Below are 26,967 nucleotides of genomic sequence, written 5' to 3'. Positions count from 1 at the left end.
TGAGATACCAGTTGTCAATAGGCCTTTTTTTTCAGATAGTATTTAACCAAATAAATAAGTCAGTGTATTTGTCAGTATTCCTATTTAATGTCTTCTGTTGTTCTTAATGTTCTCATTTGTTGATTGGAAATAATTACCTCGTACAGTTATTGTGTTCCTAGAAAAAAGCACACGAGAGAGCATAACACTTTGCACAAAGTACGTGCTTAATTATTACCTTCCCCCCACTGTCATTCCCATTTTTACTTCCCACTGGGGCCTTTTTCTATCTTACATATTCCATGTGCTACCCGGCTCTGCCTGTATTCCCTCAGACACAGCGCTGACTGACCCTAGGGTCTTTCACTAGCATCTCCCCTCCTCAGTCATTATTTCCTTTTGTTTACAGACGTTCAGCCCTTGTTTTTCAACCATGTACAGTTTCTCTGATCCTAACAGACTTAAATTCATTTTGTCAGTCAAATCTCAGGAGACCCTATCATGTCCTTTACTAAAATTCCAGCATAACATCTGCTGAATCTTACTGCTCAAGCCAGAAAGAAGCTATTAATTTTGTGTTGCTTGATTTGTTTTTTGTAAACCCTGTTTATACACAGCTAATCACTCGGTGTCTAATAGACATTTAATTTACTATCATATAACCCATTTTTTTTCTAAAACATAAATGCAAGTTTATTTTAAACTAACATGATGTTTTTCTAATTATAAAAGTGCCACCTCACTGTACAAACTTTGTGTGTATAAGATCGAGCAAAATATAGAAAAAAAAAAAAGAAAAATGACTGCAGTCACATCACAGAGATAACTCTCTTGACATTTCGGTGTATTTTGCTCACGTATGTTTTATCCAAGTTCAGTAAATGAAACTATGTGTGTATTCCTTTTCTCATGCAGCAACGAGTACTATTTTGAGTTTTCATTGTTCTATTTTTCCTTAACTTTGCACAGTTAATTTTTTCCACATAAATTAACAAATATTAACCTCCTAAATGCAGCATAACTTAAAGTCATAATTCAGAAGCCAATGGAAGCACACACTGTAGCTCCACGGACTTCAAAAGATTCAGGGAATCATTAGAGATTTTAAACAAATATGATTTGGGGTTTTTTTATTTTCTAAAATTTCTGCTTTTCATTAGGGCTGTCTTTGAAACACATCATTACATCCTAATGATTCTCAATTTCTCCATTGCCTTTCTCTTGTTGTAAATCACCAGATAGCAATAAAGAATAGAAAATTCAAAATTAGATAACAGAAGGGACGCTTGTGTTTTCACTGTCTCTCCACGAACTACTTTGCCCTGATTTTCTTTACTTCTAATACAAAGACCCTGTTCATCTTGCCGCACCGCCCATCCATACTTCGGTTCGGCTCTAATCGCCACCTCACTTCCTTATCTCCGTGCTCCCAATGCTTTAATAAATTTTTATTCTGCTGAAATGATTGTTCACCATTGGTAGAAAGTTTTTCTAATATTTTCAGACTTTTGGTAAATTCCATCTGGGTTGACTGAATACAGATGCTGCTTCTTTTTTATGACTCATCAAACTGGCCTATGTATAAATCTGAGACATTCTTGAGAGGCTGTGTTTTAGCTCTGGAATGGTCAGCAAGCTCGTAAAGAGATGGGTAGTTCTCATCTGTGGGGAGTGCCTACATTATTGCAAGATCTAGTCTGTCTATCTGCAGGGAAAAGGCCGAGGCAGATGTCCATGGAAACACCCCATTGTTGGGTACTGGAGGACTCCACTGCACCCTCCCTGTCAAGCAGCCTTGCCCTACACTCATCCATGTCTCATTCCAGCTGAGAGGACCTTCCCAGGCTTTGAGATCCATAAGCACAGAGACTGCAATTTGCTCTCTCTGTATCTCCAGTATCTGATGCAATGCCTGGCACCTCATCAACACGTAGACTGAAATGAACGATCAGGTGTGGTCAAACTTATCCCATACCAATCTCCTTCATTCCTTACAAATCATCTCAAACAACTAACCTAATCACCATTACACAGAAGTCAACAGTACAGGATTGTGATTAAGCTAGCAGGCTTGGGAGGTACCTGCCTACATTAGATTCCCAGCTCCATGTGAACTTGGACGGGAGACTGAACTGCCTCCAATTTCCACCTACAAAATATCTAACGATCCTAATACCTAAACAATAGGATTGTGATTAATTGCACATTTTTCAAGACAGTGCTTTACCCGTACCACATGCTCAATGAATATTAATACCAATTATTAGTACGGAGGGTCTCTAATGTAGCAGAAGGGAGCACTCATTTAGTATAATGTAAATCGATACGGTTTAAATGTGCTGGAAACGGGAAAAAAAAGAACACAAGCATCTCAAGAGTATTTCTGGGCATATGAGTTTTGATCTGAGAGGAAATGTTAAAGGAGTTCTTTTCTGGATAAGAAAGCACAGAGAGATCATGCATATTAAATCCTAATGTCATCAGGACATGTTTGATTAAATTATCTTCCTGGATTCTTCTTTCATTGTATCTCAAGACTAAGTCCAGACTCCCCAACAAGAGTGAAGTCTCCTTGGGTACCTAGACTGGGTTGTAAACTTCTGGGTGACACACAGTGGTTGGGTTCATTAATAAAAAGTGAATAGACTTAGATGACTCTTATAACTACATTGGATCGTTTCTATACAACATCCCATATTAATATGAAAAAATAAAAAGCAGAGTGAAAGATTAACTTTATCATCAAGATAGCCCCAGTGTTTTCTTTCATCCTCAAATGAATTCACCGGCCATCCTCCCCCACCAGAAATCACCAAGATTCCCATATATAAAGACTTCTCTGCCCCTTTGGTTTCAGTTCCCACTTTCTTGACTTGGAAGGTAAAGAACACAATAGCTACTGTTATATCTTTTAAACCTTGAAAAGCAGGAGGGGACTCTAGCTCTTTGAGAACAGAATGGATGGTCTATTCTACAAACACAGAAATTGAAGTTTAGGTGCCCCCAGGATGTTCTCCTGGGCTCTGTGATATCTGAGCCCCATGAGTAGCCTCCCTGAATGGATGTGCTTGGCTCTATAAACAGCTGTGGAAGAAACAATTTTCCTAGTTTAGGGAGGCCATCGTCATCTGAAATGTTATTGCTTCCATAAAAGTAGACACAAAGACAAGATTTTTCAGACAAATGTGTGATTCGGTGGCTCTGCATAAGATGTGTTGTCATTAAAAGCTTGGTGAACCAGCTGTTCTGTCTTCATTGAGAATGCCCAGAAAAGGCAGCAGAGGAGGTGGGTCTGGGTATAATAAATGCAATTTTAACTGCAAGGTTTGAAGCAGATTTCTAAGGTGGCCAGGACAGCCTCTCTGCTGGAGAGCTTCAGTGGGCTCAGCCGAGGGCTGACGGAAGAGTAGACGGTTCCACAAGGGTTTTCCTTGGGTGCAGTGGAGATTTTTGGATGTTTGAGATAATAATTTGTTCCCATCCCCATTTTCTCCTTCAGTTTGTCTATTGTCAAATAATGCTATCATTCTTTATCATTGGAATTTAGGAGGCATTGCATCTCGGGGTTAAACTCTTTTGTGGTCACTGTCCCTGCAATCTGGCCAAAAGGCAGCCTGAAGCCCTCTCTGATATAGTCCTCTCATTTGTAATTTATCTGGCCATTTTCTGCTCATCATGGATTCTCCCTGACTTGTGAATCCATGTTCTCCTTAGCACTCATTCATTGAAAGGATCCATTTTTCTCTTCAAAATCAGATGAATATTTTTCTTTTATGACAAACAGTCATCCAGATCGAAAGGGTCATTGGTTGTTAAGCCCTGAAATGGCTGCCAAGGGAAGGTGTGGCCTTTGTTCCAGAGAAACTCCTCACGTCCCAGAGCCATACCCTGGGGTGACCTACACGGAGCCCTGTCACAAGCAGGGCTGGGGTGCGGCCTTCCCAAGCAGCACCGTCCAAGCTTCAGGTCCTCGGACATCACTCTGGAGATGAGGAACCCCAGAGCCAGAAAAGGGCCATGAGTACTAAGGCAGGACTTCATTTGTAATTCTACAAAGCTTTGCGCTAGTAAGTCCAAGAAAATGGGCTGAATTGCACTACTGGGTGTTTACCCCAAAGATACAGACGTAGTGAAGAGAAGGGCCATATGCACCCCAATGTTCATAGCAGCAGTGTCCACAATAGCTAAATCGTGGAAGGAGCCGAGATGCCCTTCAACAGATGACTGGATTAAGAAGTTGTGGTCCATATATACAATGGAATATTACTCAGCTATCAGAAAGAACGAGTTCTCAACATTTGCTACAACATGGATGGCACTGGAGGAGATAATGCTAAGTGAAATAAGTCAAGCAGAGAAAGACAACTATCATATGATTTCTCTCATCTATGGAACATAAGAACTAGGATGATCGGTAGGGGAAGAAAGGGATAAAGAAAGGGGGGTAATCAGAAGGGGGAATGAAACATGAGAGACTATGGACTATGAGAAACAAACTGATGGCCTCAGAGGGGAGGGGGGTGGGGGATTGGGATAGACCGGTGATGGGTAGTAAGGAGGACACGTATTGCATGGTGAACTGGGTGTTATACACAACTAATGAATCATCGAGCCTTACATCGGAAACCGGGGATGTACTGTATGGTGACTAACATAATATAATAAAAAATAATTATAAAAAAAAAAGAAAGAAAATGGGCTGAGATTATCTCTGAACTGAATCAAACAAATTTACTCCATTGGATAATGGTGCTGAGACATCAGACTTTCCTTATTTACTTTGTCCCTGCCTCCTCCCTGGCGCTCCCCGATGTGGACTGGGGGCTTTTCTGTTAGTACACATTTCTTCACATCTGAACCCTGATCTTTGTAAGTTCTGCCTAAATATACGCGCATGTGTTTGCTTTTCACTTTGCTAGCTGTAACATTTACCTAGTGTGCTTTTTAAAGAAGCACAATAATTTTATCCATTCACTTTTGTTTCTCAATTTTCAGAAAGTACGCCCTTCTTCCCTCCCCACTCCCTCTAAGTTTGGATTATGTTAACAGGTCATTCCAGAGAAAAGCACTCAGGCAGATGTTTTCTTCAGGGGCAGACTGTGGAGGAGGAAATCTCTTTTGATTCTTTTCTTTACGTTTCTCTCTCTCTGCCCTCATCTGCCGCCTTCATTCTCCCTTCTATTTCTTCTCATCACTTTTTCTTCATAGCCGGTGGGAAATGAGGACTCAGTAGTTGCCCTCAAATGTAACCAAAATAAAGTCTAAACAAGATAACCCAGACCCTACAGAGGAGACACAAGTGAGTGGGCTGAACGTGAAGACATTGACTTCATGACATAAACCCTGGATGAGTCCCGATTCCGCAGAGACTGGCCCTCTTGAGCCATGGGTGGTAAGTCTGGCTTCCTGGAGGACTCTCACTATAAAATGGATAAAAACACCCCTGCAAAACAGGGATCCTCAAATTATTTTTGATCCTAATCCTATTACTTGAATCTTTTTTTTTTTAAAGCTACTCCTTATTGTTAGAAATCAGAAAACATTCCACCGTCATTCACGTTTTACCCCACTCTCTTTGTGAGAGGCCATGCAGCAATGATTAAGGACATACAGGTGTCAAATAGGGCAGTGAAAGAGTCAGGCATCCATTCCGCAGAAAGGGCAAAACCTGCACTGATTTACAGAAGGACCCCCTCTTTATTCTTCATTTTGATTAAGTACACCATTTTCAGAAAGCGTCCCCCACCAAACTGGTTTTACAGCTCTGGAAGAAAAGTACAAGAATTAAATGTACCCTACCGGGTACTTCTTTTTCCTCTTCTTCTTTCCCTTCTCCTCCTCTTCCTTCTTCTCCTTCTCCTTCTTTTTTATTATTATTATTATTATTATTATTATTATTATTATTATTATTAAAGTTCAGTTCTTAGGAAGCAGGATTTGATTATCAGGGCATTTTCCCAAAAACCCTGAGTGAACAATAAAGATTGCAGAACATCTTGTCTTTCTGTCTTTCACATAAGCTGCTCCATTGTCGCTGTTTATTAAGACTATGCAGAAATCCTTCTCACTTTCTTGAAAAGTAATTCAGTTATAGTATAAAGCTTGTAAGTATTAGAACATATTATTACTTATTTCTTCTATATTTGCTTCTATGTGTGAAAACTCTCTCTATAAATATTTAAGAGATTAACTTTGCCTCTCCCATTGGGTTTGAATCCCCTGGAATTAAAGATGAGCTATTTATTTTGATGAAGCTGGACATAAAATTGGTAAGCTTTTTCCTTTTATCACTCACAGTTGTCTTTTTTTCTCTCTTAAATTTACGAGGTCTTTATATCCGCTCTGTTTTCTTTCCTTTTCCCTTATAGTTCCTCTTCCAACAGTGTTTGCTTTTTAGCAGTCCCTAAAGAACTTCTGTTGTCATCATTTAACATTTGATTGGCAATAATATTTTACAAAATGGTTTACAGTTGCCTTTTACAAGTTATTCTCATGCCTTCAATAACTCTCGGGTTCTTATTCATAGTCCAGCATAGAGTTGTGCCATTCTTTGTAAGCACACAGACATTCCTCTCGACTCGGCCTTTTCCAGTAGGTTTAGAAATCTCTCACTGGAAGTCATGCTCATTTTTAAGCTGCACAGGTTTTGAATATATTAATTGTAGGAGCCTTAAGACTTTCTTGTGGTTTTTTTGTTCTTATATAGGAAATGCCATTTTAGATCAAAAGGAAACTATTTTATTTTGTCTCTTCAGACTCTCTCAAACGTCCAAGAATATGGAGTAATTTGATGCACACAATATTGAAGCTGGAAAACCCTCAAATAGGAGATGCGATAAAAAGTACAGTAGCCCTAAGAAATACGACTTATTGGAATACATAGTTAAAACTTCAGACCTATTCCTGTATGGGATTTTAAAATAGTCTATTTTTAAAAAGATTCTTTGTGTCTCTACAGTTAAAACAAATTCTGATATGCATCACCACTCGGCCGAGGAATGTATTATGAATGTTGATTTATCGATGTGCGTTATTTTAAGAGTATATACATGCCTCTTCCCTTCCTGTTCCCAGATAGCCCCCAGAAGAGCGAAGCTTTGAAGCTCTTTTCCCAAATATCAAAACTCTCTCAAGTTGTGTAAGATTTAGTCCCTGACAAAGCTTCAGATAATCTTTACGTGGTCTTTATGAGAAACCACGACTAACACCCATACACGTTTCTACCATTAGCACGCGAGGAGCTCCTTTGGAGAAACTTGGAGGGGGATCAGTGCTTTGCCTTTTAGAGTATCTTTATGCTCTAACATCTGAGGAGATGACATGCTTCCTCTCATAGCTTCTTTAAATCTCATACATAAGAAAAAACTGGATAAAGTCAACAGATTTTTCTCCTTGGTAGTCCTTCTGACTTTCGGGTTATCTTGGACTTATTTCTCACTGCTTTCCTGTGCTTTGCTTAGCCGTCAGTTAAATTCATTTCTCACGGGCTGTCGGTTATTCCCAAACTCTTTCATATCAAGTCACACATAAAAAGATTGCATTTGCACAGCACACCAGACTAAACTGGAGAGGACTTGGGAGGTTTCTATGTGCGGCTTGGTGAAAAAAAATTATTATATATTCTTTACTTTCTATAGATATGTTAAGAAACACAAAACACACATGTTAGGGAGGTTATTTACATATTGAATTTGTACACGACTTCTGAGTAAAGTTGTTTTTAAATTTTTAAGTGAGAAAATTTGCTTTAGTGTACATAACATTTTATTATATAGTTTTATGACTTAATTGACTACACATATATCTGAATCAAGAGTTCTTTATTGAGGAACTTGTCACAGTCTGGATAGAAATCATCAGTAAGAAAACTTGGTCACATGAGTAGGAGGTAGTAAATAGTAAAAACCTATCCCTTTTTCTCCATTTGACAGTCAGATTCCTTCATATCCATCGAACAGAATTCAAATAATTCAAATTCTTTAAAATAACATAAATAGAACATTCGTGTTTAATATCTAACAACTCTTCCCTTTCATTCACTGAAAAATATATTTGAATTTCTTGTTATACAACGAATTTCTATCCAAATGATATATATTTTTAAACCAAGTATTTCAAGATACTGAAGATTTTCCTCAACAATAGAAGATGCCACTCAGTCTTAATAAGTTTTTAAAAAAATATCCAAATTATTGCATTGATCACACATCACTAGCAAATTATTTTTAACCTTAATTTTTAATTTGAAAAATCTGCTTTATCCTTATGTATTAATGTATTTTCCCATAATCTTAGCAAATTTCATTAAGTAAGCCATTTTGAAGCCAAAAACTACTTCAACAAATCTGCAAAGTGAAAAACATCCATTTTTAAAATTTTTTCTTTTAGTTTTATAAACTCTTGACAAAACTCTTCTTTGGACTGTCAGTGCAATTAAAATATGGAGCAGGAGAAAGAGGTCTCCTTATAGTATTTTTTGCAAAAATCTAAAAATAGATGGGATTGTGGAAGCTTGGAATTTTCTTTTTAGGTTGCCACTTTGATAATATGCGTAATTCAGATTTATAGATTGACATTTATATCTGAAAGCATCTTTTTGAGAAAAACAGTATGTCATTAGACCTCTACATATTCCAAAGTAATTCTTGGTGTAAAGTTGTCTGCAGTGCTACCCCAATATATTACTTACTTCTAACGACTATTGCAACTCCAGAGTAAATATGGTCCTTCCAAGTATTTTTCTTCAGGGTTCCAACAGGCATCATTACTACTGGTATTACTCATTAATGAGAACTTTCTTGGTTTTCAACCTTGTGGGACAGTGTTGCCTCTAAGTCACCTGACATGCTATCAATGAGTCCACAAATATTATTATTTAAATATAGACCCCTCTGGGTTCCTTTATCCTACTGGCTCCACACACACAGCACGGATATGTTTCATGCCTTGTGGTAAAAAGAACAATTCTGTGATGGTGTGAGAAAATTGGACTTTAGTTGTTAATTGTGCCACCTTGTAAGTGGATATTTGAGCTCAACTTGTTGCTACTCTTATAATTAATCTCTTTTTTAAAATCATGTGTCTTATTTTGCATCTTAAAAAGTTCAGTTTGTTTTCTGTGTCAGGACGAATCTTTTACAGTAAGGTGTTAGTGTTTTGTTATACTGGCTCTATCATTCTATTTGGTAATTTTTCTATGTAAATAAGATATTTAGGCTGAGAAAGAGAAAATTTACCAAAACAGTATAGTATGAATCTATAACTAAAATAATTTTCTTGTTGATTTAGTAATTTAAACTTTTATTCAGACTACTTGGTTTATGTATTTGATGATATGTTTGATTAATTGTACATTTGATATGAAAATGAATATAGCTGTAAAAAGTAAATCTATTTAAATATAAAGTTCCTGACTGTAGGCCTTTATGATTCATGTTTGATTTCTCAAAATACATTTTTAGATTATCTACATTTTTAGGAAATTTGTAAAATATCATATGAAAATTAAGAAAATTTCAAGTAGTAAAACATTAATTCCACTTAATTCAATAATTAAAAGAAAAGTTAAAAAATACAAATGTCACTTACTCTAATATAGGACAAAATACCTTTGAAAGTTCGATTTTCTGAAGCTGTAAATTCTAGAGTCCTCAAGTCGATTTGACAGAATGACTTTTAACACTTATTTTTTAAAGAAATAAACATATTTTTATTTCTAAAAGCAGAAAACAATTCATTGTGAAATTTATTTAAAAAATAAGTTCTTAGCCAATTGTTAACACCAAAAGCCAATGAAAAATTTAAAGAAAAAGAACTGAGAAAATTAACAAAATCACTTTATCCCTTCCTTGGCCTTCTGCTCAGTTACCCCTGAACTATAGAGATGTTGTTGGTTCTATTTCTCATAAATAGAAAATTCTAAGAGCCATTATGGTATTAAATAGTTGAGAATTATTTCTTATGTATTTGAGGTTACTGATTTTCTCATCTCTTTTGACCTCTTCTCCTTCTCCACGCTTCCCACCACTATCACCCAAGGTCAAGTATTCAAAGGTTCCCTTGTTGTTTCTGAACCCCAAGAACACTCACCGGGTCACACCATCCTATGCGTGTCTGTCAGTTTGGTGTTAAGCTGATCACAGGGTAGGGCACCCAGGTGGCTCAGTAGGTTGGGCGTCTGCCTTCATCTTAGGTCATGATCCCAGGGTCCTGGGATCAAGTCCCATGTCAGGCTCCCTGCTCGGCGGGGAGTCTGCTTTTCCCTCTCCCTCTGCTCCTGCTCATGCACTCTCTCTCTCAAATAAATATATAAATAAAATCTAAAAAAAAAACAAAAACAAAAACATGATCACAGGGCAACTCCAGAAGGTTCAGTGGTCTCTCAACTGCCATAGGGTTAGCTCCACACTTAGCCAGGACCCTCCTTAGTGTGGAGTCAATTTTCCTTTCTAGTCTGGCTTCTTGTTGTTCCTCCACATGTGCTCTTCACATAGGTAAGCTCGGTGGTTTCTGTTAGAATCTTTGTAGGAAAAGTGCACCCAAGAGCAAGTGATACGGGGAGAGAGTTCTAACGATATTAACATTGGAAGAACTTGGGCCAATTACAATGTTTCTACCATGTCCTTACCTAGCCAGCCTTCAGACATTTGGAATACTTTGTCCCCAGAGCAATCTCTGAAGGGATGTATTAACAGTTCATTTCAAATAACTTCTTCCAGGGAGTCCTACCTGATCAACCAGCCAGGTATCGTACTTCTTTCTTTGATTCTTAGAGCGTTGTGTTTTGGCATTTATTGAATTCTGCCTGTGCTATACCTATTTTGGTTTCCTTGGTTTACCTCCAACTATATGTATATTTTTGTTATACAAGGTAGAACCCTTAACAGATTGCTTTTTTATGTCACATACTTACTGAATCAAATCAAATTTTTTGTAAAACCTATTCAAATTTTTATATGTTTTATTAAAATACCCGACCACATTTTGGGCGGTTTATCTACTAAGAAAATGGTATTTAAAGCAACTGGGCTATCAGAAAGAACGAGTTCTCAACATTTGCTGCAACATGGACGGCACTGGAGGAGATAATGCTAAGTGAAATAAGTCAAGCAGAGAAAGACAACTATCATATGATTTCTCTCATCTATGGAACATAAGAACTAGGAAGATCGGGAGGGGAAGAAAGGGATAAAGAAAGGGGGGTAATCAGAAGGGGAATGAAGCATGAGAGACTATGGACTCTGGGAAACAAACTGAGGGCTTCAGAGGGCAGGGGGTGGGGGAATGGGATAGGCTGGTGATGGGTAGTAAGGAGGGCACGTATTGCATGGTGCACTGGGTGTTATACGCAACTAATGCATCATGGAACTTTACATCAGAAACCAGGGATGTACTGTATGGTGACTAACATAATATAATAAAAAAACATTAAAAAAAATAGAGCAACTGGGACTTATTAACAACCATAAGAGGGGAAATTTACTTCCTTTTTCAGAGAAAATATCTGGTATTTCGTAAGTTTAATAACAATAATGATAACATTTGGAGAAAAAGCAGAAACCCCTTTATTCTCAAAATAAAATGTGAATCTATTTACTGACAGTTAAAATTGTCTACTACAAAATTACTGCAAACGTCAGAAAGATCATAGTTTGCATGCAAGCCAATTTTACATGTATCAACTTTGAGAGAACATTTGTGAAATTGTTGGTCATCAAAGGTGGATTCTGAATCACAATCCAAACACTCAAAAATGTCCCATGAAGAAGGTAAAAGAAACGCACTCTGGATTTTATCAGAAACTAATAATTGTTTTATTCCTGATATTTAATACTGATTTTGAATATATATCGAAACAATGGTTGCAAATACCACATTTGACTTGCACGACCATGTTGGATAAGTTGCTTACTCTAAGGAGCAGGAAAGCCGAACAGATGGAGCGAGTTTGTATTGTTTTATCGTAACGACAGTAGATGTAGGATATCAATTTCTATGTGACCTTCTTAGGAGGTTGGAAATGAATCTACTACTGCTTAGTACTTAGTTTTATAGTATGAGCCCCCTGGCAAAATAAAATAAAATAAACACATCCTTACCTTTGGAGAAATTTTGTTTTCCTTCCTGTGCAGGAAGCAGTCAAAAGTATTAGCATATAGGCTTTGTGAAGTGGTCTTCAAGAATATTTTTATGAAGAGATTTAGTGACAAGTCTCAGGGCAAATCACAAAGATATCATTGACTGGGAAAAAAACACATTATCTTAGTGAAGAAGAAAAATTAAAATAATTTTTAAAGATAGCTTTGTGAACAGATTAAGATGACAGACTGCTAAAGCTCGAACGACCACAGCCAGCACAACTCTTGTTTTAGAGAAGAAAATGGAGGCACGAAAAAATTTCTTTAAATCACCAGTTTAATGACAAGGCTCGTGGATGAGAAGATAGAAGAATGTCGGTGTCCTGACGCCTGGGATAGTGTTTTCTCCACCTTTCTTACTTTACTTTTGCTAATGGCATTCTAGTCGTATTTGTAATGCTTGGGAGCATGAGTATGCCACACTGTCTTGTACGAAACGAATAAAACCTCAGCCATATGAACACCTCTCCATAGTTGGCTGCTCTTAAATCTTTAATGAGGAGGGGAAAGCAGCTGTGGAGGAGGAAGGAGATAAATGCAAGAGAACCGTCTGAAAAAGAGGCTGCGTGAGGTTTGCCGAGAATTGTAGTTGCAAGTCAGGCTACAGAGTAAAAGCCTTCTAATATCCAGTTCTCACACCTGAACACTTTGCTCCAAATTATCACCAGGATGAGTCTCTCTTGACTAATGAGGTTGGAAGAGGGGTCAAGTCGGTGACAAGTTTGGGATCAAGATTTGGAATCACGTGATGTTGAGTCTACGTTACAAAAGAGAATTCCCTCAGCAAAGATCACGTTTTATCACCTGTGGGTTCTGTTTCCTCGCGGAAGCCCAACTCCGGTTATTCTTCCTCAGCCCCTTCATCAAAAACCTCAGAAACTATCCGTGTTATTGTTTTTAATGTATGGGAAACAAACAAAACCGTTCTATGAATGGAAGAAATGTTCCTCTAACTTATAAATTCAACCTGAAAAAAACTCCCGCCGTTCCCAAGAATGCTTATAAAAGAGAAACAATCATTTTTCATGACTGAGAAAAGCTTTACTGTTGACTGGTTGATAAAAGACTTTGGCCCAAAGGTCTGATTCAACCTAAAGAAAATCTGTCACACTGAAGCAGTCTGGGACAGCCTTTCCATTTCCAGAATAAGTATGGTTGAGAATAAACTTTCACTCTTCCAGAAGAAATCATTTCTGCAAGTTAATCATATCCTTATGTTTCAAGTTAAAATTGGGAGCGAAACTGGCAAGGCAACATGGCACAACCCTTTTTTTTGATCCGTGATCTATCTTGTTTATCCTCAGAATTACTAAAAATTCAAATTGATTTCCTTCAGCTATCTAACCTATTTCTATGTGCCCCCCCAACTCATCCTATTTTCAATAGTCAAAGGCCATTGTATTTGGTATAATATGGCATACTTGTTGAAAAATTACATCATGTGTTGCAAAGATAATAATAGGAAGCTTTTGATATTTATTGCATGTGGCCATCTCCACTACTTCTTCTGTTAATTAAGGTATAGTCAAGGAATGAGTAATATTTAAAGCCATGAAGCAAAGCTTGGTGAGATCTTGGAGTTTTTGTGTTGCCCTTAAATTCTCATGAGGTAAGTCATACAGGAAGAACATTAAGCAAATATCTTCTTGATTCCAGTTTTCCAAACCCAAGAACATTTTAGGTAAAAGTCTCTTAAATCTATCAATAAGCATCTATAAAATCTTGTGCAATTATACACATTTTAAACGTTTCATTTTTATATCTATCGATTGCAATTTTTAAGATTTAACTGCTACGTTGTCACTTTGATGAAAGCAGTGCAAATGGAGCATTTTAAAAAAGAAATTCCGAAAGATGATTTTAAAAGTACATTAACATTACCCTATACGATTATTAAATGCTCCCTCTTGCCGAAGCTGCAGTGAGAAGAAAATGACGTGATCATAAATCCCTGTTGGAAATGCATATTTTTAAAAATTCCAGAAGAATTTCTAAGCAGTTCACAGCAAGTGTCAGTACTGTAGCCTAAGAAAATCATCTTCAATATGTACAAGTAGCCTTGGCCTCGAACGTTCCCTTGTAGTACTGTTCTGTGAAGAGAGTCCCTCAAATAGCAAAAATAGTATATTGTTTAAATTAGAAAATAGACAAAGTAACCTATATCTCACCACCCAGAGAATTACTATTACACTGGTTACATATTAATGTATCACATTCCAGGGTTTTTTTTTCCTGTATATTCTTCCTAAAGTGAAATGTATTCCATATAATGTTTTGTAATCCGCTCTGTACATTTGTGTATAGGACATATTTCAATATCACTAAATATTATTTCACAAGGTAGTTTTAGACTTTGATTACTGTGAATGGTTCTCTGTTATTGGGTCTTTGTGTCATTTTCAAGTTTTTGTTATCTCAAACCATGCTGTAATTGTTCTTTACCTGTAAGCCTTTGAACACATCCATAATTATTCCCTTAAGAAAATGTCCCAGAAATGTAATTTCAGGGTCAAAGACCGTTACATATTTTTAGGCTTCTGAAACATATTGACAAAGTGCCTTCCAAAATTGTTACTTCAATATATCCTCTCATGGTCTGTGAACGAACGTCCCCATTTCTTCCAGTCTTCAGCTATCTCAAGTGTTAGAATTTTTAATTACTTTTTGGCAATTAAGTTGGCTAACATTGTTTTCCTTTATGGTTTTTCCCTTATTGCTTTAATTATCAATGAAGTTAAATATTTTGTCACATTGTAACTGGCCCATCGTACCTCTTCTGCCGGTTGCCTGCTTGTGGTCTGTTGCTCATTTATTTTTCTATAGGTGTGTTTGCCTGAACGTCCTGATGGCTAATTGCTCTTAAGATCTTAACCTTTTGTCAGAGATGGGGCACATCTTTTTCCCCAGTGCGTGACTTGCCTTTAATTTCTTTTTCTACAGAAAATTAAAAAGTAAATTATAAAGTCAATGCCAGTCATCTGTTCAGAGGAAAAAGGCGCCTCCAGCTAAGGGAGAAAAGAGGCGCAAGCACCCGTAGCCCTGGGTGAGGCTCATTCCTGCAGGGCTGGCCTCGGCCGCTCCTGTCCTTTCTCCGCATCCAGATCCTGTCCTTCCAAGCCCTGGATTGAGCCCCCTTGCATGAAGTATGTGTGTTACTAACCACTTGGCATGGATCGACTGACTGCCTTGTACTGCTCTTGGGATGATTCCTGTAATTGTTCATGAATTCTCAACCAGACTGCAAGCAATTGAAGGACAGGAACACTTTTATATTTCTTTTCCATCGTGGTTCTAGCACCATGCTCAGCAGGTAATAAGCCTTGAACAATTACTTGTTCATTGAGTACAGATGTGCTCCTTCTCGGCCTTCCATGGCCAGATCACCGTGGTGTTCTTTTCTCACAGATTTTATTGAGACTACATGTATGTGTGAAAGTTACTGAGCCAGGTTAAATGAAGTGATTTCTGTTCTGACGAATTACTCGTCAAACCTGTATTCAGAGTGAGTGACTTCCTTAAGTGATGGGTAAATTCAGTCAAAAGAGTTGACGCGAGCCTTCGAGTTGACCTAGTTTGTTCTCAGTCCGTGAGAGCACATTACAACCCAGAGGAACTTGGGTTTTCCTGGGATGCCAAGGGAATTGTGAGGAAAAAGGACGGGCGTCTCTCCTAGAAGAATGCTAAAATACCCAAAGAGGCTCTGCAAGGATATATCCAAAAATACTTCTAAAATATCTTTTAAAAATACACATATTACAATTTTAGCAGATGAAATACACCTTCTGAATTTATTTACAATGATATGTGACCCATCACTGTTGGATAATTTTAAAACAGCAATATGAATTCTACCCACAACTCAGTCTTTTAAAAGTGAATGTTGTCGGTGCACTAAAATCTTTGGAGAGATTCTGGTCCAGGTTTGCCAGTTGAAATCTACGTACTACCTGGTGAAATTGGTATGTGTGTGTGCCGGGGGGGGGGGGGTGGTATTACAACATATACACATCAGTACACATGTCACCACATAAAACTCTCGAAGCAGTTGCCGCGTAAGGAAAATAAACTGCCACCACTTTTAAAATGTGATAGGTCTGGCCTTAAAAGTAAATATTAATTTGGAAAGATGCTGTTCATTGGACAAGGGCTTATTTTCTGGTATGCCTTTGATGACCAATTAACATATTTAAAGGGTAAGTATATGTGAGACTTTAAAAAAAGAATTTTCTAATATGTAAGTGAAGAGACGATCACACTTTGCTAATCTGGAATCCGAAACTAACCTGGTGCACAACTTAGGGCAGAAGCAGTAGCAGCCCTTTGAAGCTTAAGGTTTAATCCTTTTTATATCATCAAGAACCTGAGTATGTTCGTGTCTGTTTCTCATAAATGCACATTATAAACACTCTCTGTCATCATCCCATGAAGTGTGGTACAGTTGATAGTTTTAGTGAGCAAGAAATCACTGTGGGGTAAAAGTCATTCTTTCAGACTGGCTACGGGGTGTGCTAAATGGAAGTGCAGTGGAGAAGTTTGCACCATAGGGCTTGTGAATCACGCAAACACTGGGCTGCATTCTTTGACGCCACCTATTACTAACTTATTATTTGGCGCTCCTTTTTTTTTTTTCTTAAAAAAAAAATGTAGTTCCTACTGCCACCCAGTAAAAAATGTACTCTGCAATCTTTTCTTTTGCATATGGTTGGTAGCATACCTTTTAACTGCTGTAAGTAATAAAAATATATATGTGCAAGTTGGCTATAAGAAATGCCAAAGTTTCACCTAATAAAATTTTGGTATGCCTCAGTTTTCAAAGTAAATTTGATTTATTTGAGCCACCAGCCGTCCGATGACAGCCCTGTGTTTTTTATATGAGTCATGTCCCAAGGGGTCTAGAATATGCCAATGGTGTACCTTGGATTGGATCCAGTGTCCGCAAACAGGTTTTCATTAGACTTTGATGCCAGTCGCATTTGGGAGCAGAGAGGCTGCTGAAAACCAGCTTTGCTTTGGGATCACTTCTTTCTTTTAGAAAAAACAACAAAGATCTTTTTTAGCAAAGCTTTGCGCCTCCACATTGTAGGTGTATGGCCATATTTTAGAGAGCAGTAATCTGTTATTGCAGGTGGTCGGGCTTCAAGCACTTCCGTATTTTGAGAATAGATCAGACGAAGTGCAACAACTTTTATTGAAAAATTGCCGAATTTGAAAATTAGAAACACATTTTCTGTGGCTAAGATTAAGTTAGCATGTATTACAGTCACTTGGACTTTTCTGTAGCACTAAGGGGAATATAATTACATAGATTATTCCACATGTCATGAGATTGGAACCTTAATCACAGTTAGAAACCTTTATCTTGCTGACGCAGACCCATACACTTTGCTCTCTTTAGTAATTAAAGGACTTCTCTATTTTTTTTGTTAAGAATATGGAGAGGCCAAGTCAATGAGAAATGAAACAAATCCACCTTTTATTTTTATGCATAAAAGCAAGTTTTATTCCTGATTTTTTAAAAATCGTATCTATTCATGCTCTCAGAAAAAGTTGTCTGTGAGGATGGAGTCCAAAATTATCCTTTTAAAAATCTACTTTTAGACACACGTATGTATCCATTAGAGTGCATTTATGTGTGTGTGTATATGTATGTAAAGCATTTATATGGAACTTGATTTAAAAATGAGATTTGGAGTCTAATTGATCAAATCAAAGAGAAAAGTAGATGTTTATTATTTACCTGGTAGTTAGAAAGTCTAAGACTTTTATCCCGTGAAAATTTGTTACCACCAGAAATAACTGGATCAAAAGAAGAATGAAGGGACCAAAAAAACAAAAACAAAACCAAAAAACCAAAAAACCAAAAACCCAGGACAATCCTGGGAGACCTATGTCAACAGAAATGTTGCCAAAGATACAGAGCATAAACATAGCATTAGCTGCTTTCCAAGCATTTTTTTGCCCTCTTTTTTTCTTGTTGTTATCCAGGGATTTAAAGACATTGTCTTGTAACGTGGTAAATCGCTCCTGTGTCATTCTAAATCTGGAAGAAGTATTTTGCTGCTCTTCCTGTGATACAGACGAAGGTGTTGCATCTTTTTGAAAGACAAATGCGTTTGGAACCTACTTGTTTGGATCAAAGTCAAAACTACAATGTAACTACTTCAATCAACCCGACGAGTACAGCATTGATCAGAATGTGTCTATTTTATCAAGTATAATAGAAACTCAGCACTACAGAAAGAGTAACTATTATATAATTAATGGTCAGTGACATGGTATAGGCTATTGATCTTCACTCATTTTTGCTTGGGTAACCCCTTAATTTTTTAATATGCCCCCCATATTCTTATGTTATTTTCTAAAAATTTTTATTATTGTTTTACACAGATACATAGGATGCAATCTCCAATGCATTGTAAATATCAACATTTTCACTCTTTCAGACATATTTAATAAAATCTAAATATCATAACTATTTGATACCATCATCACCTATTTAAAAACATGCAAACAAATTGCAAATGGGCTCAAGAGTACTTCTGGGATGATGGAAATGGTCTGAAGTGAAATTGTGGAGATATTGCACAATTCCATACGCTTACAAAAATCTGCAATTGCACATATACAATGGGTAAAGTTTATGGCATATAAATTATATATCAAAAAAGCTGTTAAAGGGTACCTGGTTGATTCAGTCCGTTAAATGTCCAACTCTTGATTTTGCTCCGGTCATGACCTCGGGGGTTGTGAGATCAAGCCCTGTATGGGGCTCTGTGCTCAGTGGGGAGTCTGCTTGAGACTCTCTCTACCTCCCCCTCTGTACCTCCTCCAGTTCACGCGTGCACATGTGCTCTCTCTCTCTCTGTCAAATAAATAAATAAAATCTTTGACAGAGAGAGAGTGCATAAGCAGGGGGAGAGGCAGAGGAAGAAGCCGACTCCCCACTGAGCGGAGAGCCTGATGACGTGGGGTTCAATCCCAGGACCCTGGATCATGACCTGAGCCAGAGGCAGACATTTAACTGACAGAGCCACCCAGGCGCCCCTAAATAAAATCTTTAAAAAAACAGCTGTTAAAAAAAAAAAAACAAGTTGGAAATTCTGCATTGTTCCTTTTCTTCCTTTGACCTGTTTTTCTATCGTACTTCCCCCATAGAATCCCATCCTAGTATGTTTTCAGGATTGAAAGTCTTTTGTTGATGATCCCATACTTCTTTGCAACAAATATGTGAATATAAATTCAAATTTAAATATTTTTTATATTCTACAACATAAGGCTCTAAATATTAAAACGTTTCTTCTATATTGATTATTATTAGAAGTAGCACAAATTGATCAAAAGCAATATTAAAATGCGATAAATTTTATAAATAATTAAACTTAAAAATAAACATTTATTAGACATGAACCATTTGATGAAATAGATGGAAGAGTTTCTTTTTCATTTAGTTGTTTCTTTTCCAATTACTCATTGCCAAATGAGACAAAATTCAAGAACTTTATCCCAGTTTTTTGTTTTTATAGATTTAAGCACCAATCAACTTTTTTTTGTATAAATCATAAGATGGAGTATAAGATATTTATATAAACAGTGTGGTTCAGGTTTTCAAATTCCTTCAGAGTTATACATCATATAGTGACCTATTACTAAAATGTTTTAGTGATCTAAACTCAATGAGGTCCTCTCTCAATTTTTTTGAAAGCAAAAAATTGAAAACCACTTGACTTGCAAAAGTCAGTCATTACAATCAATCACTTTCTTAGCATTTACATCAATATTCTGAATTTTCCCTATGCTTGGCACTGTGAGGGTTTTTACAATTTTGTAGGATTTTGGTTGGGCAAGAGGCGTGCCATTCTTCTGCAAACTGGGAGAAGGCTGGTTGCTAAGGGAACACCTTTATCCTAGGTGAGTTCTCATGCAGATCAATGCTTTAAAGGAGTAGACACGGAAGCCAAGGACTTGGAAATTGATTTCCTTAAAGCTATCCCCAACTGTGTGTTCCTTGGGAAGTTCTGTCCATCTTGAAGGGTGTCCATACCCCAGTTTACAGATTGGGACAGCCAGCCAGAAGTCAGAGGCAGGAGAAAGTGTAGTTGGATGCCCCTGGGGGGGAGGGAAACAGATGCACTGAGACATCCTGAACCGAGCCAGGCCTGGGAGAATGCATAGGCTTTAGGTATTCAGAGAGAAGTCAGGAAGGACCTTTCAGGTGAGAGGGACTCACTTGAACAAAAGCACGGAGACACAATGACATGTTCTCTGCAGGAGAAGAGAAGGGGACTGCCTGAACCATGTGTGCTGTGTGGGGCCAAATAAGAACCCAATTCTAAATGCAATGTGGTGAGAAGGGCCCTCAAGAAATATTTGTGTTCCATCCCTGAAATCACTCCAACAATTCGAAATGTCAACGGACATATATATAGTTCAGAGCCATCTAAGAGAAGATCAGCACTGAACTTAACTTCATGTCCAGAAAAGGGCTTCAGAGGGATCACTTTACCTTCTATGAAAAGAGGTACGTGGGTACCTGGAATCGGTTCATCAATCAAACCCATGTATTAAGTCCATTATTAAGTCCAGGCCATGAACCAGGCCTTGGGTGGCCTCATGGATATCTTCTCAGCCCGTACTCCAAACTCTGGACTACTCGACACACTGGACTACTCAGAACTCTCCTGTTGAAGTGCTTCTGGGTGGAAGATGCTGACTGTGGGTGTGAGTGTAAGAGGCAGCACAAAATCTCCTTGGCACTCTATCCTGCTGGTAGGGCCTACTGCCTCCTCAAAGTCTGCAGTTCCTAGGTGCACGTGACTTAAGTTACCTGGATGGAATAAGAGATTATTTTTCCTCATCTGTCTGGTGACTATGTTGGTATCAGGGGTGTAAAAAAATTTTTTAAAGCCTAAACCTATATATACATAAACACAACACATGGGATGTCTGTGTCCATGTTTGTTTACCTGCAGCTGGTGAAATAAGCCACATCCAAAATATAGACTTTCTGTAAGAATTTCCTTTCAAATTCATTTCTGTCAGAAATAGTCCCCAAGTGGTTTGTGGTTACTGATCTTATTTTTAGGGTGAACCATACTCAGGTCAGCCCAAAGGCTTTTCAGTCCCTTTAGGAGGATAGCAAAAATGGGAGAGAAAGCTTATACCTAAAAGTCACCCCAACTCATGGAAGGATTTTGAGCCCAGTTGTCCTCAGCTTCCACCCTGCAAGCCTGAGTCTCTCCTCTAATTTCCCCTTTATGACTTGGTACCTTGTACACAGTCTTGTGGCTTTCAGGATGATCCCCTTGGCTACTCTTTCCGGAAACCCCTCTAGTGCCCACTCTGGTGCCACCCCATTTTCCTGATTCCTTCAGGCCAGGCTGTACTCGGGTCTTTCCCGTGCCCTCTCTCAACTGAATGTACTGAAATAACCTATGTAAGCTCCTGTTCCCCACATGACATGGCTATGGCCGTCTCCCATTGTTATTCATCTTTGAATCCTTGGTACTTAGCAGGGTTCTTGGCACATGGGTATTGCTCAATACGTGTTTGTTGAATGAACAAACAAACTACTAAGGCCCTAGGGCCCACTATGTAGAGAAAAAAAAAAATAGCCCAACAGCAACCATGGGTTATAGTTTTGTACAGGTGCATTCCTTAGGGTTCATGAGTCATAGTGGGCTCATGACGTTCAAAGTGAAGGGTTTTGTTTGTTTTGCTTTGGCTAGCAGCAAATGTGTGTGTGTGCGTGTATGTGTGTAAATACGTGTATACAGTACATGTGTGTGGGGTGTGGTCTATGCGGTGAGATAGCCTTCACTGTCACCTGGAAATCCTAGAGTTAGATCGTACTTTTCTACCTGTATTATACCCACTCACAATTTTCTGTTCTTTTACCATAATCCACTTGCTGCCCCCCCCCACACACGCACCACCTCTAAGGTCAAGTGGCAAGAATGGGAGATAAAATACAGAAATATGAAAACATCAAGTTCTCCCCTGGTGTTTCAGTGACTCATCTAGCCAACCCGAAGTGAGATTTGCCATTTTAATTGCCTCACCAAAAAGTCTCTTTTGGTTCCCTTGATCTTTTGGGGCAGTCTGCGGGTTGGGCTGTTGGACATTAAACATACGATGTTGGAGGTAGAGACTAAGCTGGATAAACATGAAGGACCCTCAGGGTCCTTAGGCATGTGGAGACCCTCTGGTGGAAAATGAACTGGCATGTCTAAGATTCCTGCTGATGTGGGGTAGGGACTAAGTAATGACCCAGCTTGTGAAATCGGCCCTCTGGGGCTGGCATAGAGTCATAAACCAAGCCAATTAAATTCTTAGAGGAAAATATAATTGTGTAAACTTCAAATGTTGAGTTGAACTGTTCAGCAGTGAGCTGTTCTATTAACTGCCAACAGCGCCTGAGCCCGCCTCTTCCCGTTATGTCAGCGGCAAGTAGCAGCTCCAGGCTTGGGTGTCTGGGCAATGGGAGCAACAAGGCAAAACTGAACTGATAGTGACAAGACAAGTAAGATGTTTGACTTCGAGTTGATGGCAGAATTGGTTAAGACTTTCAGACAGCTGGGATGGGGTGGATATATTTGTATGTGAAAACTCCATGAATTTTGGTGAGCTAGAGGGTAGAGTGTTATGGGTTGAACTGTGTCCCCCAAATTTCACATGCTGAAGTCCTAGCCCCCAGTACCCCAGAATGGGACTGTATTTAGACATAGGACCTTTATAGAGGTTGGCCCTCATCCAATTTGACTGGTGTTCTTAGAAGAAGAGGAGACCAGGACACAGACCTGTGCACGCACAGAAAAAAGACCACATGAGGACACGCACGAAGGTACCATCCGCAAGCCAAGGAGGGAGGCCTCAGAAGAAACCCAGCCCACCAGCACCTTGATCTTGAATTTCCAGCCTCCAGAACTGTGAGGAATAAATGTCTGTTGTTCAAGCCACCCAGTCTGCGGTATTTGTTATGGCAGCCCCAGCAGACTCATATAGTCACCTAGTCCAGGAGATATTATTTTCTAAGTCTCTTTATGTTCTAACTCAGGGAGCGCTGTCAGAATAGGCAGAACGGGGAAGGAGAAGATTCGTTTTGAAACGCCTGGGGCGGGTACAATTTTGGAGAGTCCTCCTCAAGGAAAAAAAGAGGTAGGAAAGTGAGTATTTATAGAATAAGACAAGAAATCACAACATATTTTAAAACTGGAAATAGGTGACAAATTCCAAAACACGTATCATCTGGTCATGTGGGTCAGGCCTCACGGGAAGGCCGGGCAGGTCAGCGCGCTGAGGCTTACGGGAGGTTGGGTGTGTGTGAAAGTGCCTGTTGCAAGTAACAGACAAAGAATGGATACCTATCTGGTTAGATTTTCTGTCTTCCCAGCCTCTTGTTAGCTTCACCACAGCAATCTGGAGACAGCATTTCTTTCTCATGAGCCTCCCCCAGGCCCTTAGGCTATGTTTTCAGTCTAGCCAAGTAATCTTTTTGCACACATGTAGTACCTTCTGGAAGATTCCTTGCCAGGAAGACTACCCTGCCCTGTGTGGTAATTAGTCATGGTCAGTTACTCTTTTTGGCAACATTTTAGATGGACCCCTAGAAGTGGGTTTTCGGGGCCGTCTGTGGCAGGTAATAAAGCAAAGAGTGGGGCTCGGTGCCCTCAGCACACAGAGCAGCTCCTCTGAAGTTGCACAGAAAACTTGAAAATTTTGGTGAAAATTTTCAGTTTCAGAGTTCACTGGATCTCCAATCAGGTTGCCAGTGCTGAGGTCATTGGTATGACCCTTTTTCCATTTTCACAGGCAAAGCTTCCCTCTTGCTCAAGACAAAATTCATAAAACTGTGCCAGAGAAATATGATTTTTTTTCACACTTCACAAAGCTGTCAAAAAGCCTGGGTTTGCCAGTTTTGCTTTTAATGTGCAAAACCTTTCACATGGCTCCAGACACAGCCCAAGATCTGGTGGCCAACCAGTTGGATTTCCTTCCAAAGGAAACAGTAGAAGCATTGTTGGAGAAGAGGATGGCATGGACTTCTGCTGGAGCTGGCAGGGGTGCCGTTCACATTTGAAAGAGCAGAAGCATTGGCTCCTGCAACAACGATCTTTATTTTAGAAGAAGGTTTAAGAGCACATAGGCATGGTGTGTGTGTGTGTGTTTACTCAGGCATAATTTTACCTCTTCCACATGGGCCATATTTTTCGTGTTCATTTTGTCAATGGAACGTCTGAAGAGCAGCCCTGTGCCAGGCCTTGGGACATAGACCGATCGGTTTTATCAGATTTTCCTTGACCCCCTTACACATGACTCTCAGTCCTAATAGCTTGTCCTGGACTTCTTCATGCTTTCCATTTTTACACTTTCCATGCCTACTCTGAGGATATTTAGATAAACTTCCATTATATTTGGCCACATACTTTCTCCCTCCTCTCTCCTGTCCTCTACACTGGTGGTTCTCAAGGTGTGGTCCCTGGACCGGCAGTATCAGCATCACCTGGGAACTGTTAGAAAAGCAGATTCTCAGACCTCATCCCAGACTCACAACATGTTAAGTGAGGTTCAGCAATCTGTATTCGAACAAGCCCTCTAGGAAATTCTGATACTCACTGAAGTTTGAAAATTACTGCTCTACATCACCTCTGTCTGTCCTGGGAGGTGGACAGCATACTCCTCAAATGCGTAGCCTCCGAGGGCGACGTCCAGAGAGAAGGGACTCAACGCTAAGTGTGCTAAGTGTTTTGTGCCTATTATCTGCTGAGCCCTCGCAGTGAGTCTGTGAGGTAGGCGTGATTATCCAGCTTCACAGTTGACAGACAGAGGCTCAGGGAGACTGTACAGCAGACCCTCAGCCAAGATGGCGTCTGGGGGTGGCCTCGGGGAACATTACCGTGACTGCCTTCTCTGTGCTTGCTATGCAATGAGACAAACTCCCAAACACCTTTGCTTCCTATGAACAACCTCTTCATGATAAAAATTCTACAGACATTACCTCCAAGGGCACACAGCTGGTGAGGGAAGGAGCCGAGATTCAAAGGCAGTGTGCCCAGACTTCACCCCTGAGCTTTGGCCCATATCTTGTGGCTTTCTCAGAACTTATTGTTCATAAGGTGCGGGACTGGGCTCCATGGAGGATACAAAGTTGAATAACAGAGAGTCCTGACCGTTAAGAAGTTGAGGGTGTAGCTGGGAACTTTGGTCTGTGGCTCTGCTCGTGCATGGAAGGGTAGATCCAGACGACCCAGTACCGTGTTTACGAAAACACTGAGGCTCTGGAGTGAAGTCCTGGCTCCCCTAGACCACAGGTTGTGACCACGGGCAAGTTGCTTAACCTCTCTCAACCTCAGTGTCAACCCTAGTGAAATGGGAACAAAAATTCATGGCTCTTTATGAGACTATATAGGGATTATGTATTTAAAAGTTTTAGCACAAAAAAATAAAATGGACTGACTTTTTTAAAAAAAGATTTTATTTATTTATTCGACAGAGAGAGAGACAGCCAGCGAGAGAGGGAACACAAGCAGGGGAAGTGGGAGAGGAAGAAGCAGGCTCCCAGCGGAGAAGCCTGATGTGGGACTCGATCCCAGGACTCCGGGATCACGCCCTGAGCCGAAGGCAGACGCTTAACGACTGAACCACCCAGGCGCCCCTGGACTGACTTTTTATTTTATTTTTTTTAAAGATTTTATTTATTTATTTGACAGAGAGAGAGACAGGCAGCGAGAGAGGGAACACAAGCAGGAGGAGTGGGAGAGGAAGAAGCAGGCTCATAGAGGAGGAGCCTGACGTGGGGCTCGATCCCAGGACTCCGGGATCACGCCCTGAGCCGAAGGCAGATGCTTTAACCGCTGTGCCACCCAGCGCCCCTGGACTGACTTTTTAAAACAGTTTTAGTACAGTGCCTGTTAATGAATATCATTAACATTCTCATATTATTTACTTGCTAATAGGATTGTTGGCAGAGGGAGAGATGACGTTTGTAAAATTCCAGGCACGTCTTGGGTGCCCCAGAAATGGTAGCTACTTTTATTTTTTATCAGTAAGTGTACATTCACGAGTACCAGCATAACGTCATCTGCCCATACCCATCCGCGGGGCCAAGGCTGGGAGAGCGAGAAGCTGGGAGGAAGGACGGTGGACCAACCATGGTCCGCACCAGAATACACTAAAAGCAATTCAGCGCGTGTTAAGGTGCGCTGTGGGTTTGATCACCCCAATTTAACCTCTCCCACTTTCTTTGAAACATTGAATTCAGGGAAAAGAGTTGGTGAATGGTCACAGGATGCGGGAAATGGAAGACACTTCATAGAGACCAAATGGTTCTTGCATATTGTGCTAAAAGGGATACAGCCCCCCAAAATTTTTTAAGAAGTCAATGAGGTACAGAATTTGTTGCCTCTACTCTGTTTCGATCACAGTGGACTTTGTCGGCATGCACGTGTCTAGCTGCGGGGACTCCAGCAATCCTGCACCACCGGCAGCAGGGGCTCCAGCTGCAGACTCAGTGCCCAGAGACTATGTTCATATGGGTTCTTTCTTAGTTTGGGTAAAATTTTACTAAAAATCGAAATCCAAGTCTCATGGAATGCAAGAAGTAGCTTTGGGGTGCAAATCTTCGTGGAAATAGAATCCATTTATCACAAAGCTAATTTGTTTCCCAGACAATTTATTTTCCTTTAGAAAAAAATACGTTAAGACTAGAGTATTTTGAGTTTTGAAAAAGCTTTTTTTTTAAAGGGAAGGATGGAACATGTGAAACACCCTATAATCTCAAGAGAGATGAGGCAGGAAATACCAGCTTGAAGCTTACAAAAATGGTAATGACCAAATTTCCCAAGAAAGTAGTCTT

At 39.4% G+C, this 26,967-nt stretch overlaps 1 long non-coding RNA gene across 10 annotated transcripts in view; it reads right to left on the bottom strand.

The window, feature by feature from the left end:
* The window catches only part of LOC113261053 (uncharacterized), a 126,499-nt gene that overhangs the window by 6,223 nt on the left and 93,309 nt on the right, over nt 1–26,967 (bottom strand). For 3 of the 10 annotated variants that reach the window (XR_008956177.1, XR_008956180.1, XR_008956181.1), the window contains 2 exons: nt 12,078–12,219; nt 10,069–10,298 (listed from right to left, as the gene is read on the bottom strand). The exons of 3 other annotated variants lie outside the window; for them this stretch is intronic. This is a non-coding gene — a long non-coding RNA (uncharacterized LOC113261053). Of the gene's footprint in view, nt 1–10,068; nt 10,299–12,077; nt 12,220–14,829; nt 17,142–26,967 lie in introns of those variants that run through there. 4 more of the 10 variants (XR_008956178.1, XR_008956179.1, XR_008956176.1 and 1 more) reach the window with 3 other exon arrangements.

Source organism: Ursus arctos, unplaced genomic scaffold, assembly GCF_023065955.2.
Source record: "Ursus arctos isolate Adak ecotype North America unplaced genomic scaffold, UrsArc2.0 scaffold_29, whole genome shotgun sequence".
NCBI classification, from domain to species: Eukaryota; Metazoa; Chordata; class Mammalia; order Carnivora; family Ursidae; genus Ursus; species Ursus arctos.
The sequence above is the reverse complement of the archived record's forward strand: the minus strand, read 5'-3'. Positions and strand labels throughout refer to the sequence as shown.